The sequence below is a fragment of the Macrobrachium nipponense genome, chromosome 2, assembly GCF_015104395.2.
Source record: "Macrobrachium nipponense isolate FS-2020 chromosome 2, ASM1510439v2, whole genome shotgun sequence".
NCBI lineage: Eukaryota > Metazoa > Arthropoda > Malacostraca > Decapoda > Palaemonidae > Macrobrachium > Macrobrachium nipponense.
The window spans coordinates 3637497-3651722 of record NC_087201.1 but is presented as its reverse complement, the minus strand read 5'-3'; the positions used below and the strand labels follow the sequence as shown (position 1 = coordinate 3651722).

Sequence of the window (14226 nt, the reverse complement as noted above, 5' to 3'; positions counted from 1 at the left end):
ATGTACGTATAAAAACTTACTTAATGTATGTTTACTACTATGTATAATTCCTTACCTTTAGTACAGTAGTACATAGTTTACAGTTGTCGTGCTATGTATGTAGTAACCCTGGACAAAGTTTTATGTGGCCCCATAGCCTGCATCATGGAGGGGGTCCTGGTTTTCTGGAATGTACCAAAAAAGTATCAAAGTTAAGTCATGTTATGTATGTTTAGTAAGTTACATACAGTAACCATACGTACAGTGGTTTTATAACATGTACATATGTACATAATCAAACTTGGTTGGAAATTCCTGTAAAAAAAAAGTTATGTACGTATGTAATATGTACTACTGTATGTAAAAACAAAAAACCTTACTGTTCATACTTTGTTACACTACATGTTACATGTGATACGTATACTTTCCTGAAGGGTTTTTTCCATCCAAAAATGTGCTTCTACTTGTAGTTATCCCTTGATGACACTTGTAGTAACAACCTGGAGTTGTGTGAAAAATGTTGGTTCTGGAAGGAAAAAGTAACAAAATTAGTGTACAAAATATACACTACAGAAAGTTGTGAATGCATATGTTAATTACTGTAGATATATCAAGAGTACTAAAAGAGTTAATGTATGTTAATTAATTCCTTACTTTTAGTTTAAAGTTCTTGTTCAATGTAACCCTGGATGGACAAAGTCTTATGTGGCCCCATAGCCTACATCATTCAGGGGGTTCTGGAATGTACAAAAAATAATTTTGTCAGTAAGTACTCTATGCATAGTAAGTTACATACAGTAATATGCACCATACAGTGGTTTAATATCACATATAACATGTAGTATAAAACTTAATTTAGAAAATTCCTTACATAACTTACCAACTTTTAGTGAGTCTCAAAGCTGTTACCTAGGTTGTGGGAGATGGGAGGTGGAGGTGTAGAGCATTCATGATAAGGATGCATTCCAAACCTAACTTCAGTGTGCTTTATCACAGATACAGGCTAGGATGATGGGCAGTCTGGAATGAAGAATTAATATTAAAGGACAGTATGTAACCACTTAGGTGTACAAAATTTACTGTACGTATGCAAACATTAAACACAACTGAGAATTCCTTACCTTCAGCACAATGAAGACATTGTAGGCTATGTAGAGGTCTGGTTTATGTAAGTCACAGGTGCATGCCAGTCTGGAATGATAATGTAATACATATGATTATAGTATGTATGTTACATACATAACATGGTTATTACATATGTAATATTAAAACATTAATAAAAAAAAATGTCCTTACCAAATTCTAGTGGTTGGCTTGCTTACTGGGATGGCCATATGGTACATGAGAGTGGGTGGGGCTGGGCTGGGCTATGGAGTGGGATGGCAGGTGCTTGGGAGTCTGGAATGATAAAAAATATATAAAATGATAGTTACTACTACTGTAACTACTGCACATGTTATTACTGTTTGACATATGTAGTGTGTAATACGTATGTTCAATTATAAAAAATGAAGAATTCTTTTACCTGAAGGAATGGGAGAGGTGATACTACTCGTATCAACTGATTTGGGCTCTGGAGAGGTGATACTCGTATCAACTGATGAGGGAACATCTACATCTGGAAAGAATGATAGGGTACATAAATATATTATAAGGTGGATGTAATTGTAGCATATGTACACTTTTAATAAAATTTCTATTAGCATTTATAAAACATTTTATACAAATTTGTTAAGGATTCCTTACCTGATGTATAGGGCGAGGCATCAAAACCATGGAAAGGCTCAGGGTCATCTGGGTCACTGTCACTATACAAAGGGGTCTGAAATGAAAAAAAAAATAATAATAAGGTTATGCAACATCAAACACATTGTACCACTATGTAAGTTAGTGTACGTATGTATGTAGGGTGTAAACAATTTCCAACATGAAAATGAGAAAAATGAAATGCTTACCTGATTTGTACAGGTGGGCGGGCTGATACAGAGGGTCAGGGTACAGGGGATCTGGAACTGTCACAGGGTAGTACAGGGCAGATCTGGAACTGTCAGGAGTAGTACAGGGAGATCTGGAAACTGTCACAGGTAGTACAGGGGATCTGGAACTGTCACCACTTCTGCAATAAAATTACAATGATGAAAATTAATGAAGTTACAATTTACTCTTAACATTTAGTTTTGTTACATTAAAAAAATTAACACATTTTTAATATGTAACACTATGTAAAAACACTAAAATTAGTAAAAACAGTTCAGAATTCCTTACCAGGACTAGGAGTGGGAGGTGGTGGTACTGGAGACTTGTGAAAAGAAAGTGTCAAGCCTGGATGCACATTCTCTTCGTTCGCTTCTCCCTTCAGGGTCCCTCCTTGTAGAAAGTCACCCAAATCCATGATCCTCTCTTGATTTTGTCAAACCTAGAAACGTTAGGGTCTTCTGCCCTCAAAAAAGAAGCCAAGGCTCTTTCTCCAGATGAGTAAACCCTCTGACAAGCCTTTCAACAGTTAATGACCTGGGTTTTGGTCTGGTGCCGCCTCCTCTTCCCCTCAAATCATTTGTTGTTCAAGTTCTAGTAAGTCCCTCTGCAGACAATTCCTCTCCATGGGAAGCCAGCAGCTCTGTACATCATCAGGTTCAAGTCTTAGTTGCAGCCTCTTGCTTAGCCTACGATCTTCCTCGTCACAGTCTCGACGTCTTTGCTGCCGGGGTCAAAGCCTTCAAAACTGTGCACAAAACGTGGACACAGTTCCTCCAGGCCCCATTTAAAGTGGTCGTCTTCACCTCGTCCCAAGCACTTGCAATGTTCTTCATGCATCTGCAATGTTGTAGCCTTCCGATAATGCTTTCAGTGTCAAAACTCCTTGTTAGCTTTCTATGGCCCTCAAAGCAAAACGTATGGTCCTTCTAAGGTAGCTAAGCCTTTGAAATTAGCTATTACTCCCTGGTCCATTGGCTGTATCAGCGATGTGGTATTGGGTGGAGGGTACACCACCTTCACAATTAGGATGCATGTCGCTCAAATTTGTAAGGGTGACCAGGGCATTGTCCAGGACTAAGAGGGCCTTAAAAGGCAGACCTTCCCCCCCCCCGAAGTCAAATACCGATCACTGCTGGGCACGAAATGGTAATTGAACCAATCTTCGAAGACCATTGAAGGTAACCACGCCTTCTTTGTTAGATTTCCAATAACAGGGAGTTGACTCTTGAAAATGCCCTTGAAAGCCCTGGGATTCTCGGCAAATACACCAGCAAGGGCTTCAGTTTCAAATCACCACTTGCATTGGCCCAAACAGCAAAGTCGTGCTCCTTTTCCAGCTTTATGGCAGGTGCTGACTTCCTCCTCCTTGGAAAGGTACGTTCGATTTGGCATTCTTTTCCAAAATAATCCAGGTCTCATCCACATTAAAGACTTGGTCAGCCGTGTAACCACCATCCTTAATTATCTCAGCCAAACCCAAACCACCTGGAAACCTTTCTGCTGCTTCGCTATCAGCACAGGCGCTTCACCTTGCAGCTCACATTATGCAAATTTGCACGAGCCTTAAAACGGTTAAACCAAACCTCTACTCGCGGAAAATTCACCACCAGCACTGCCTTCGCCAAACTTTTTCACTCTGCCTTCATGCAGCGCTCTAGCCTTCTCCTGATCACACTTAAGCTCACCGGAAAACACGTCGCTGTTCTGGTCCTCCAGCAAGATCATGAGCAATTTCTCCATTTCAACAAATGCCTCTGGCTGACGTTGCTTCTGTTTATCACCGTTGACTTCATCGGTGCAGCATCCTTAAACATGCTTCAGAATACGTTCCTTATCCTTCACAATGGTTACCACCGCTTGGTCCTGCTCAAGCCTAAAGAACGGCCTATTCGGTGTTAGTTTCTCCCTTCTCCGAACGCTTTATCCCCACGTTTCATATTTGACCTCCATCGTGATGACCTTCCTCTTCTTGGGATGAAACTATCATCGGAGAAGTACTTTGGCGTTTAGGAGCCATTGTAAATTTGCGAAAATGGCAAGGAATTTCAGCAACGTCTCAGCACACAACCTAGTGGAATGCAGGCAGGCACGCGATTGAAGTGGCGTCCTTTCGTATTGTTACGCTTGGCGTCCTCGACGTCCGAGGTCGTTGTCGGTCAATTTACCATACAGTTTAATAGCGTTAATTAATTTATGCACGCTCCGCTCAAAACTAGTTCTGCATATGAGGTTATCGTTAAAAAGCATAAACAAAACGTCGTAAACCTTGGAATTTGTGTTGTAATCTAACCAGAAACTTAGTTTTTTTAATTATGTACTGGAAACAAGCAATGATTTTTTCATTATATTGCGCTTTTGGACTGTTTTAAATTGCCGCATCCAAAGCTAGTGTATTCATTCGCCCGCCAAAAACTAGTTCCGCATATGCGGCGTCAGTAAAAAAATTCAAAAAACAAACCGAAAAAAAAAACAAAAAAAAAAGTGTCAAAAATCATCATAACTCAAAATTTTTGTTGTAATGTAACCAAAAACATATTTTTATTATGTACTGTGCTAAACTATAAAGGATTTTTATCATAGCATGCGTTTTTTAAAAGGCGTCGTTAACTCGGAGCGTCGGGAAGCGTCAGCGTCGTAACCTCGGAACAAGCGTCGTAACCCAGGGACGGAATTTCCATTGAATATTTGAAGAAAAAGCGTCGTAACCTCGGAAACGTCGTAAGCCGGAACGTCGTTAACCCGGGACCCGCCTGTATATATCTATATATATATATATATTATATATATATATATTATAATATATATATATATATATATATATATATATATATCTATATATATATATAAGCCATAATAACGTCTGTCCCTTTAGTGACACGATAAGAAGCTTATATACTAAACAAATCCCATCGTTTTATAAGAACTTTTTTTTCTTTTTTGCCAAAGAAGAATAAAAATCCTGGCAAAGGATCTAAAATATACTGATCCTCTCTCATGGCAGGATCTCCAGCAGGATCCCGATCACCACACCTCCTAGCAGTAACGACCGAATCTCCCCTCCCAGAAGGGCAATAATGGCTCTGTCGTCCTTCAAGTTGTAACTCATAAAGGTCTAACAGCCAACCAATCCATCCAAGGGATTAAGGCAAACGCAATATTAAGACTCTGGCTTCTCCCCTCCGAGCTGCTAACCGAGTACCGGGACCTTCCCCGATAAAAAGCAGGACGCCGTATCTTAAAGACTAACTATTGGCTCTTTTGAAAATGATCTCATTATGTTTCTCACACCCGCATTAAACACTTTTTGCACGGGGAGCTTTAAAGTAAATCTAACACAGTGGTTACAAATTGGGGTTCACAGACCCCCAGGGGGTCCAGGAGAAGGCCCAGGATGTCAGAGACACTTATATATTTTTTTCCACTCCAGAAAACATAATTGTGGCATAATTTCACAGTTTTGATTCGCATTGAATTTAAAGCATAAAACAATTTTATTGAAAATGTTTTATACATTTACTTTGTCCAGTAATATGCAAAATATAAATGTAGCTTCTCATAATCTATAAGAGAGAAATCATTTCTATTTTTTCTATAAGAAAGTAGATTTGTTTTTTGTTCATGCCGTAGGTTAGGCTGGGTTAGGGTGGTCAGATGGGTTCCCAAATTTGACCATACCAAGGACCCCAGATATGATCAGAAGTTATTATTACCATACCGGGATACCCAATACAACCAGAACAACGTAGTACAGCTAACATGAAGTACAAAAAAACAAATAAAAGTATATCTAAAGGGACAACATTATCAACAATGTGAGTATACTACGAAGAGTACAAAGTGAGGTATCGACATTTTTTGTTTGTTTTCCAAAATCCAAAACGTAATTAAACAATGAAGAATATTACGAAGAAGAATTGATGTCAGTAAGGTAGATAATTAGAATGCCATTAAATTCGGAAATAAAAACAGTATCAGGAAAGAGAACTTGCTATTCATAGACGCCGAGATCGAATTCTGTGTTCCTAAATTAACCTTCAGTTTCCATCCAAAATAAAAAAGATGAAAAGAAAAACGTATCAATAAAAGATTGAATATATTACAAAAGGACAAATTATTTTCTATCAGGGACACAATGCACTTTTTTTATTTCGTCGGGTATTTTGTTTGTTCAGCCTCTTTATTCTCTCTTTTTTTGAACACGAAAAAATACAGAAATATTTACCGTAGGCAATTACGATACATGGATATCAAAGCAATATTTTCATTAAGTAAGAACAAAAATTCCGGGTTCACTAATTATATTCTTTTTAAATTATTTTTCGTAAAAAAAAATAATAAGAAAAATTTGAAAGAAAAAAAAACAAAAACGCGAAAGTGAGAACAAAAGTTCCAAATTTACCAACAGCATCAAAGGGAAAGGCCACTCATGACAAAAAGCCTTTTATCAGTATTCACCTATGCGAGTTCATTATCATCTTATTATTTCATCATCTCTTTCCATGCCTGTTTTTCCTCATTGTCATATAGGGTGTGCTGAACTGTCGCACACTCAAACATGGATAGGCAGGTAACACACTCATATTAGCTGTTACGCCTCTGAGAGAGGTCCACTTCAGGTTCGATATAAAATGAAAAAAAAAAAATAAAAAATTTCAATACCAACAGTTAAACTGGGGATACGAATATAGAAAGAAACTACAACACAACAAAGGTTTATTACAAGCTTACTAACAAAGGTAAATGCAGAATGGTATCTCCTATTTACATAAAAAGACAGAATCTTTACACTGCATGAACTGGGGGAACAGCTAGGTAATTCAAATACCTTGCTGGCAGGTTTAGGACTCAAAGTGGTGGCTTCCCAAAGGGAGAGTGGCAATTGCAGACGTCCTCTTGACTCTGTATTCAGAAAAATAAAGTCTACTCTTGATACTTGAAAGGCAGGAACTCCCCAAAACCTCTAGCAGGACATTTTCTTCTTTGAAGTCTTCTCAACGTCGAGATAACTCGGTCGTCCACTCCTGAAGATGGCTTGGCCAAAAATCCAACCAACTCTCGAACAACTTTTCTTCTGATCCTTCGTCAGTCCTTTTTTCTCTTTATCTCTCACGGATGATCTCTGCTGCTGCTGACCTCTCACTGATAATCTGATCTGTGGCTCTTACTAAGAGGATATCTCTGTGTGACTAAACTGTTCTCTCTTTTACGATCTCTGCTGTCTGCTACGACCGTCGTATTTATATGGGCACTCTGGGGGCGGAGCCTACGGCGAACGTCACAGGCTTCCGAGTACTGGAACTTCTTAGATGAATCTAGACGAGGTATTGCATCATATTTCGCGGCATTCCTCCCGACACTTTGGGGAGTGTTGTGCTCCATAACACACCCAACGATTCCAGAACAACCGCGAAAACAGGCGCTCCAACACGCACGAAAACCTCTTGCTGCCGAACTTCTCGAGAATGCGTTTTCCTTCCTCTATCTTCTTTGCTATGAGCAATTACCATCACACGCCCTCCCCTCCCAAAAGAGGAAAAAAAAATGAAATCACTGACTTTATTTCTTTTTCTAAAAAACAAGAATTAAACAGCAGAGAAACAAATCTGCATAAAGCTTTAATCCAGTCAAACACGCACACTTCTCCACTCACACACTCTCTCGTGCGATAACAGAAAACGGTTATTTAGGCTACTCATTCTGAAAATTTTCCCCTAGAGAGGCTATCTGCTTATAACATTATCCTTCTCTCTTACTTTTTCGTTTTCTGAACTCTGCTCAAAAAAACTTTGGGAAAGACTAAGACTCTTGCGTCTTTCTCAAAACTAATTTCTCTATTTTTCTGAGACACCAATGTACCAGGGAACCGGGCGGAGGCCAAGGTAGAGGGCGTTCTCTAAATAACCTGAGCAAGTTTACATTCACTGACTTTGACTCTACTCTAAACCCACATTAATTTCTATGATATATATTTCCCCCTCTCCTCGAACACTGCAAAAAAAGGACCTTCAAAACTTATAAGGTGAAAAGGGACCTTCTCTCGAGATAGTAGTAAAACTTTATCTCTTACACACAAAACTTCTCTTGTTCGTCTAAGATCATGTCTTCCTTCAGTTTCCCCTGACTTCCCCCTCTCGCGTTTTCTTTTGCTAAGTGCCAAGCGCTTCCGTTCTCCTCAGCTAGTTCCCAAACATCTCTTAAATTGTTTTTATAATACTCAAGATTAGTTATGCAATCATCTCTACCCTTACTTCTAGGCAAAGGTCCAAACATATTTATAAATACATCCTCAAAAGATTTGCCTACTGAAGGAATATTATACAACTGAACTCTGGGAATTACTTGAATCGGTTTCCCGGCAATTTGATATTCATGACAGCTTAAAACATACCTCTTTACATCATTTTTAATTTTAGGCCAAAAGTACGCCCTACTAATACACTTGAAAGTTTTAATCACTCCCAAACGTCCTTGCTCATCATGTGCTAACTTCAAAACTAGCTCACAAAGCTTCCTAGGAACCACTAATTGTTCTGTGACTTCCCCTTTACTACCTGACTTTGGTCGAACATAACGACACAAAACTTCGTCCTTTAAACAAAAAGTTTCCTTACACACATCATCAAGATCATTATCCAGCTCACATTAAAAAATTCGGGTTAGTGTCTCATCCTCTCTCTGCAACTTGACTAGCTCATCCTTATCCAAAATGTTAGAGCCTAATTCATCACCGTAACTAGTACTAGATACTGGTACATTTACTACGTTACTCTCGACAGCTACGCCTTCCGTTTGGCTATCACTGTCAACATCGATAGAGTCCTGTCTCTCAGCCACACTCATGCCAAGATCAACCTCGCTACCTCTATCACACTCGTTCGAATCCACGAACTCAGTCGAATCCACGAACTCACGCTCGTTCGAATCCACGAACTCACTCTCGTTCGAATCCACGAACAAATTATGATTGTAGTCTATGTCTGTATCTAAACCCGACCTAGTTACTACCATTTCAGGCACTGGAATATTCCTCACAACAGGATTCACATTCTTGGATAAAGCTAAGTCCTTACCAACAATAATGTCAATGCCTTCGACGGGCAAACTGTCCACAACGGCAAGTTTCACTTCTCCTGACACTACCTGACTTTCTAAATTCGACAAGGACAAAGGACACATGTGTTAGGAAATCCACCTAACATGACTTTCTCTTCCATATTGATTTCTGTCCTGTTCGGCACACACTCTTCTAATCAGTGAGACAGCAGCACCTGTATCTCGAAGCAAGACCACTTTTCTCGAATCTACTCCTCCAAGAAATTCACCAAAAATTTCCTAGGTTCTCTCATCACATCATTCCTACTTGATGAAAGGTTAACTAGAGACATTGGTTTCTTTCCGTCCTTCCTTTCTACTGCACAATTTCTCGCTAAATGCCCTTTCCCATTACATCGGAAACAAGTTAATTCTAAGCCACTAGATGCCATTTTACTCTTACAAAGCTTAGACATATGACCAGGTTTTCCGCACGTATAACAGGAATAGTCACTTTTACTCGCATTACTATTACTAGGACTGAAACCTTTACTGCTTTGTACTCTACCAGACGAAGGATCATTTCGTTTCTTACTAGCACTCAAATTATGAGTTAGACTATATTTGTCAGCTAGCCTAGTTGCTCCTGCAAAAGATACTTCTCGCCTATCCTCTATATAAAGCTTAATCTCAGGGGGTATGTTATTTTTGAAGCTTTCTAACAACATTAAGTTCTTCAAACTATCAAAATCCTCAACCTTAGCAGAAGTTAACCAATCAAAAAACAGCCTTTGTAACTTCTTACCGTATTCTACATACGTAATATTTTCATCCTTTCTCAAATTTCTTAATTTCTTACGGTACGCCTCCGGTACTAGCCTATACTCGCTAAGAATAGTTTCTTTCACGATATCATAATTATCACAATCTTCCTTAGACATGCAACTGTACACAGTAAGTGCCCTACCACTCAAAACTGACTGCAAATATAAAGTCCACGTTTTTTTAGGAGAACCTACTCATTCCATTAACTTCTCAAAACACATGAAATATGTTGTAACACCTTCCTCATCAAACTTTGGTACTAATTTTAGCGCTGCACTCATACCTAACGTATCAGCTTCATTTCCGTTCTCGCCTGTCCGACTGTTACGAGTACTTTCCCTTAACCGAGCAATTTCCAACTCATGCATACGCTCTTTCTCTCTCTCTTCCTGCTGCATTACCAACATTTCTCTCTCTTGCTGCATTTTCATTGCTTCTCTCACTTTCTCTTGCTGCATTTCTCTCTCAGCAGCTCTTTCCTCTCTCTCAGCCGCTCTCTCATCTCTCTCATACTTTTCTCTTTCTTTCATTTCAACATACTCAAGGAGATCATTCCCCTCTAGACCTAGTAGCTTACCTGACTCAATAAACTCTTTCACCATCTCACTCATTCTGGCTCTTTCTATATTCTCCGTTTCAAACTGTTAAAGTGTTGATAGCCTAAGCAAGGTCACCACAATGTTACGGCTTCTGAGAGAGGTCCGCTTCAGGTTCGATATGAAATAAATAAAAAAAAAATATTTCAACATCAACAGTTGAAACTGGGGATACAAATATATGTAGAAAGAAACACTAACACAACAAAGGTTTATTTACAAGCTTACTAACAAAGGTAAATGCAGAATGGTATCTCCTATTTACATAAAAAGACAGAATCTTACACTGCATGAACTGGGGGAACAGCGAGGTAATTCAAATACTTGCGGGCCGGTTTAGTGACTCGAAGCGGTGGCTTCACAAAAGGAGAGTGGCAATTGCAGACGTCCTCTTGACTCTGTATTACAGAAAATAAAGTCTACTCTTGATACTTGAAAGGCAGGAACTCCCCAAAACCTCTAGCAGGACATTTTCTTCTTCTGAAATCTTCTCGAGATAATCGGTCGTCCACTCCTGAAGATGGCTTGGCCAAATCCAACCAACTCTCGAGCAACTTTTCTTCTGATCCTTCGTCGGTCCCTTTCTCTCTTATCTCTCACGGATGATCTCTGCTGCTGCTGATCTCTCACTGATAATCTGATCTGTGGCTCTTACTGAGGATATCACTCTGTGACTAACTGGTGATCTCTCTTTTATGATCTCTGCTGCTGCTGCTACGACCGTCGTATTTATATGGCACTCTGGGGGCGGAGCCTACGGCGAACGTAACAGGCTCCAGAGATTACTAGAACTTCTTAGATGAATCTAGACGAGGTATTGCATCATATTTCGCGGTGTTCTTCCCGACACTTTGGGGCTTGTTGCGCTCCATAACACGCCCAACGATTCCAGAACAACTGCGAAAACAGGCGCCTCCAACACGGGCACGAAAGCCTCCTTGATGCCGAACTTCTCGAAAATGCCTTTTCCTTTCCTTTATCTTTCTTTTGCTATGAAGCAATTACCATCACACTTGCACACTAATAAATAAATATATATATATATATATATATATATATATATATATTATATATATATATATATATATATATATATATATATATTATATATATATATATACTATATATATATATCATATATGTGTGTGTGTGTGTGTTTGGTGTGTGTGTGTGTGTGTGTTAAAAGTGAGTTTAATTAAAGTACCAATAACAATTATTTTGGAAGTTTTTCCTTCTCAGGGGCAAATGTGTAGTAATTCCTTCAGTCGCTTTTAACAGTTCCTCGAATACAAGCGAGATTGAGGCGTTATCCCGTTACCATAGCAACCGCGAAATAGAACAAAAATCTTCCAAAAGAGGATTTGTCCAATAGCATAAAATGTGGAGAATGTCATTGAAACCCGGAACAAGAACCTAAAGGTTCTCTTACAACCCGTCGTGCGTGCTTAGAGATCGTGCGTCGTCGGAGGTTTTTCTTGTCCAGGCGTAGCGTTGTCGCAGATGAAAACAAATTAAATCGGCAGCGATGGCAAGTTGCAAGTACTTAATGAGTAGGTGTGTCGTGCTCTAAACGTGGGGCCCGCAAGTGGTCTGTACGCTTTTTTTGGAAGTAGGAAGAAGTAAGAGCACGTACGATCTGTACTTGTGTAGCACACAGGTGAGTGAGATAATCGCACGCCTATTGCAAGCAAAGGCGTGCGTTTTCAGAATCCGTACTTATGAAGTAAGAGAACATAGAAAAACGTAATGAGCACGAAAGTGTTAAGCACGACAATCGTGCGTTCAATCGGAGGAACGCACGGGTATCAATCAAAATAATATAAAAGGGGAGTACTGAGTCTTTTCATCATTTACCGTTTTGGCTTCCAATATGGCACTGCCAAGAAGGATGCGCCATCGAACTTCTACAGCTGCTAATCCTAGAGGAGGCCGAAGATCGTGACGGGTAGTTCAGGAACCTCTTGCCCTGAGGGCCAGACTTCTTCTTGTGGGGCGGTTCACATCTTGCCAACTTGGGTGCGCTGATTCTTGAACCAACCTTGAATCTTGGATGCTGAAAACATAACAAGAAAACACATAAATAAAAGTCTTGCCCCGGGTTTTATTTTTTGTGCTGGTTGTTGCCTGTCTGTCGGGGTTGGTCGGGGCGCATTGACTGGTGGATTACCTTTTGCTTTGTGGATGTGCTGCATTGGCCTTTCGGTCTTGATGTGATGCACTGGTTGTCTGGACTTTTTGGGCCATACTGCCGATTATTGGATTTACAAGAAATAATTGATGTTTACTTCTGTAACATGGCTGAAAACTATTTAATATACTTACTCCTTCTCCAAATACATAATGCTAGTATTTTAGTATATTTAAATATAATAACCAAAAATGTCACTCACCATCACTGTTCAGTTCAGCAGCCATTTGGTCTAGAACCTTCCTCTTGTACTGCGTGTTGCTGTACTTTGGGTTTCCCTTGTTATAGAACTCGTCGTGTTGTTCAAAAACTCTACGAGTCTAGCCTCCTCCTCACTACTGAAATCGTATCTTGACAGGTTCTTCTTCCCTGTAGCACTTGTTTGGTGCTTCCGCATCTGACTGCACCACCAGAACCTTCTTCTTCTCCTCCGTCAGCCTTTCTCCTTCTCTCTCCTGTTCAGCTGCTTGTCTTTCCCTCTCTTCCGATCTCCTTTCTTCTGTTCCATAATTCTTCGGTCTTCTTCCCCTTTTCTACAAGCTGCCTTTGTCTTTGGAGGCATTGTGCTCACTGCCGAAGTCGACCTTGAACTGAGAGCAAAAAACTGTTATAATCAGCTTTGATATAGGCGAGTCACCTTTTAGCACGTACTTTTGACCCACTTTTATCGTGCTGGTCACACACTTTTATCGTTGCTGGTCACGTGTGTCGGCTTAATGTGACGCACTTCACAAGTACGGTGATAGTACTCCCCACGCACTTTGGAAGTAAGATAAATGCATGGAGGAAGTGCGCTCACTCCCCTTTTTGTTTCATCGTACATTGAAAGCAAGTTGAACGTACGTGGCTCTTGCATGGTAGTACATCTTCATGGTGAAAAATACCCCGGAGTTTCTTCATGCTTTTCCTTGCGTTGCACGCACGCCTAGCGCTTCTTACTGAGTACTTTTGTTCTTGCGTGCTACGAGCGTGCTCCAGGCGTTCTAAATGTCGCAGACAGGTCGTAGCGAAAAACAAGCCGGCCAGTTTTCGGGCTGCGTGCTTTCCGTCGTGTTTGCGTCCACCAAAAAAAGTACGTTCCACGTGCGTGTATCTTACTACTTGGCCAAATTTTGCACGCAAACCACTCGTAGAAGCACGTACGACCGGTTGTAAGAGTAGCTTAATGTATGTACCTACTTCTTTGGATACGTGGTGGTAATAGTTCCTTCGCCCTATTATTGTTAACAGCGAAACAGCGGCTATTTGAGGTTATTCCAGAGCCAGTTTTATCAAAAAAGGGCTAGAGTGACGTCATTCGAGATCTATCCTTCCCAGGTCTTGCTATGATGCTGTATGAGCTGCGCCACAGAAAACTTATCCACTTCCCGGAGGTGGCTTGTCCTATATCGTTGCCCGAATCACGATGAAGGCTAAATTTAATCTTAAATCAAATAAAAACTACTGAGGCTAGAGGGCTGCAAGTTGGTTTGATTGAAGATTGGAGGTGGATGTCCAACATAACAATTTGCGGTCCCTCTATCTATAGTGTTTTTAAAGTCTGAGGGCAGACAAAAAAAGGGGTGGTGGGGACGCACATACAAACCAGCACAATAATTTTCTTCTACATGAAAGCAAAAAAAAAAAAAA

At 40.0% G+C, this 14226-nt stretch overlaps 1 long non-coding RNA gene across 1 annotated transcript; it reads right to left on the bottom strand.

Annotated features, from left to right (window-relative positions):
* Window positions 1-433: 433 nt before the first annotated feature.
* Window positions 434-905, bottom strand: LOC135221382 (uncharacterized). The gene is made up of 3 exons (XR_010315907.1): window positions 860-905; window positions 634-716; window positions 434-505 (listed from the first exon to the last, which is right to left on the bottom strand). It is a non-coding gene; the product is annotated as an uncharacterized LOC135221382 (long non-coding RNA).
* Window positions 906-14226: the final 13321 nt, after the last annotated feature.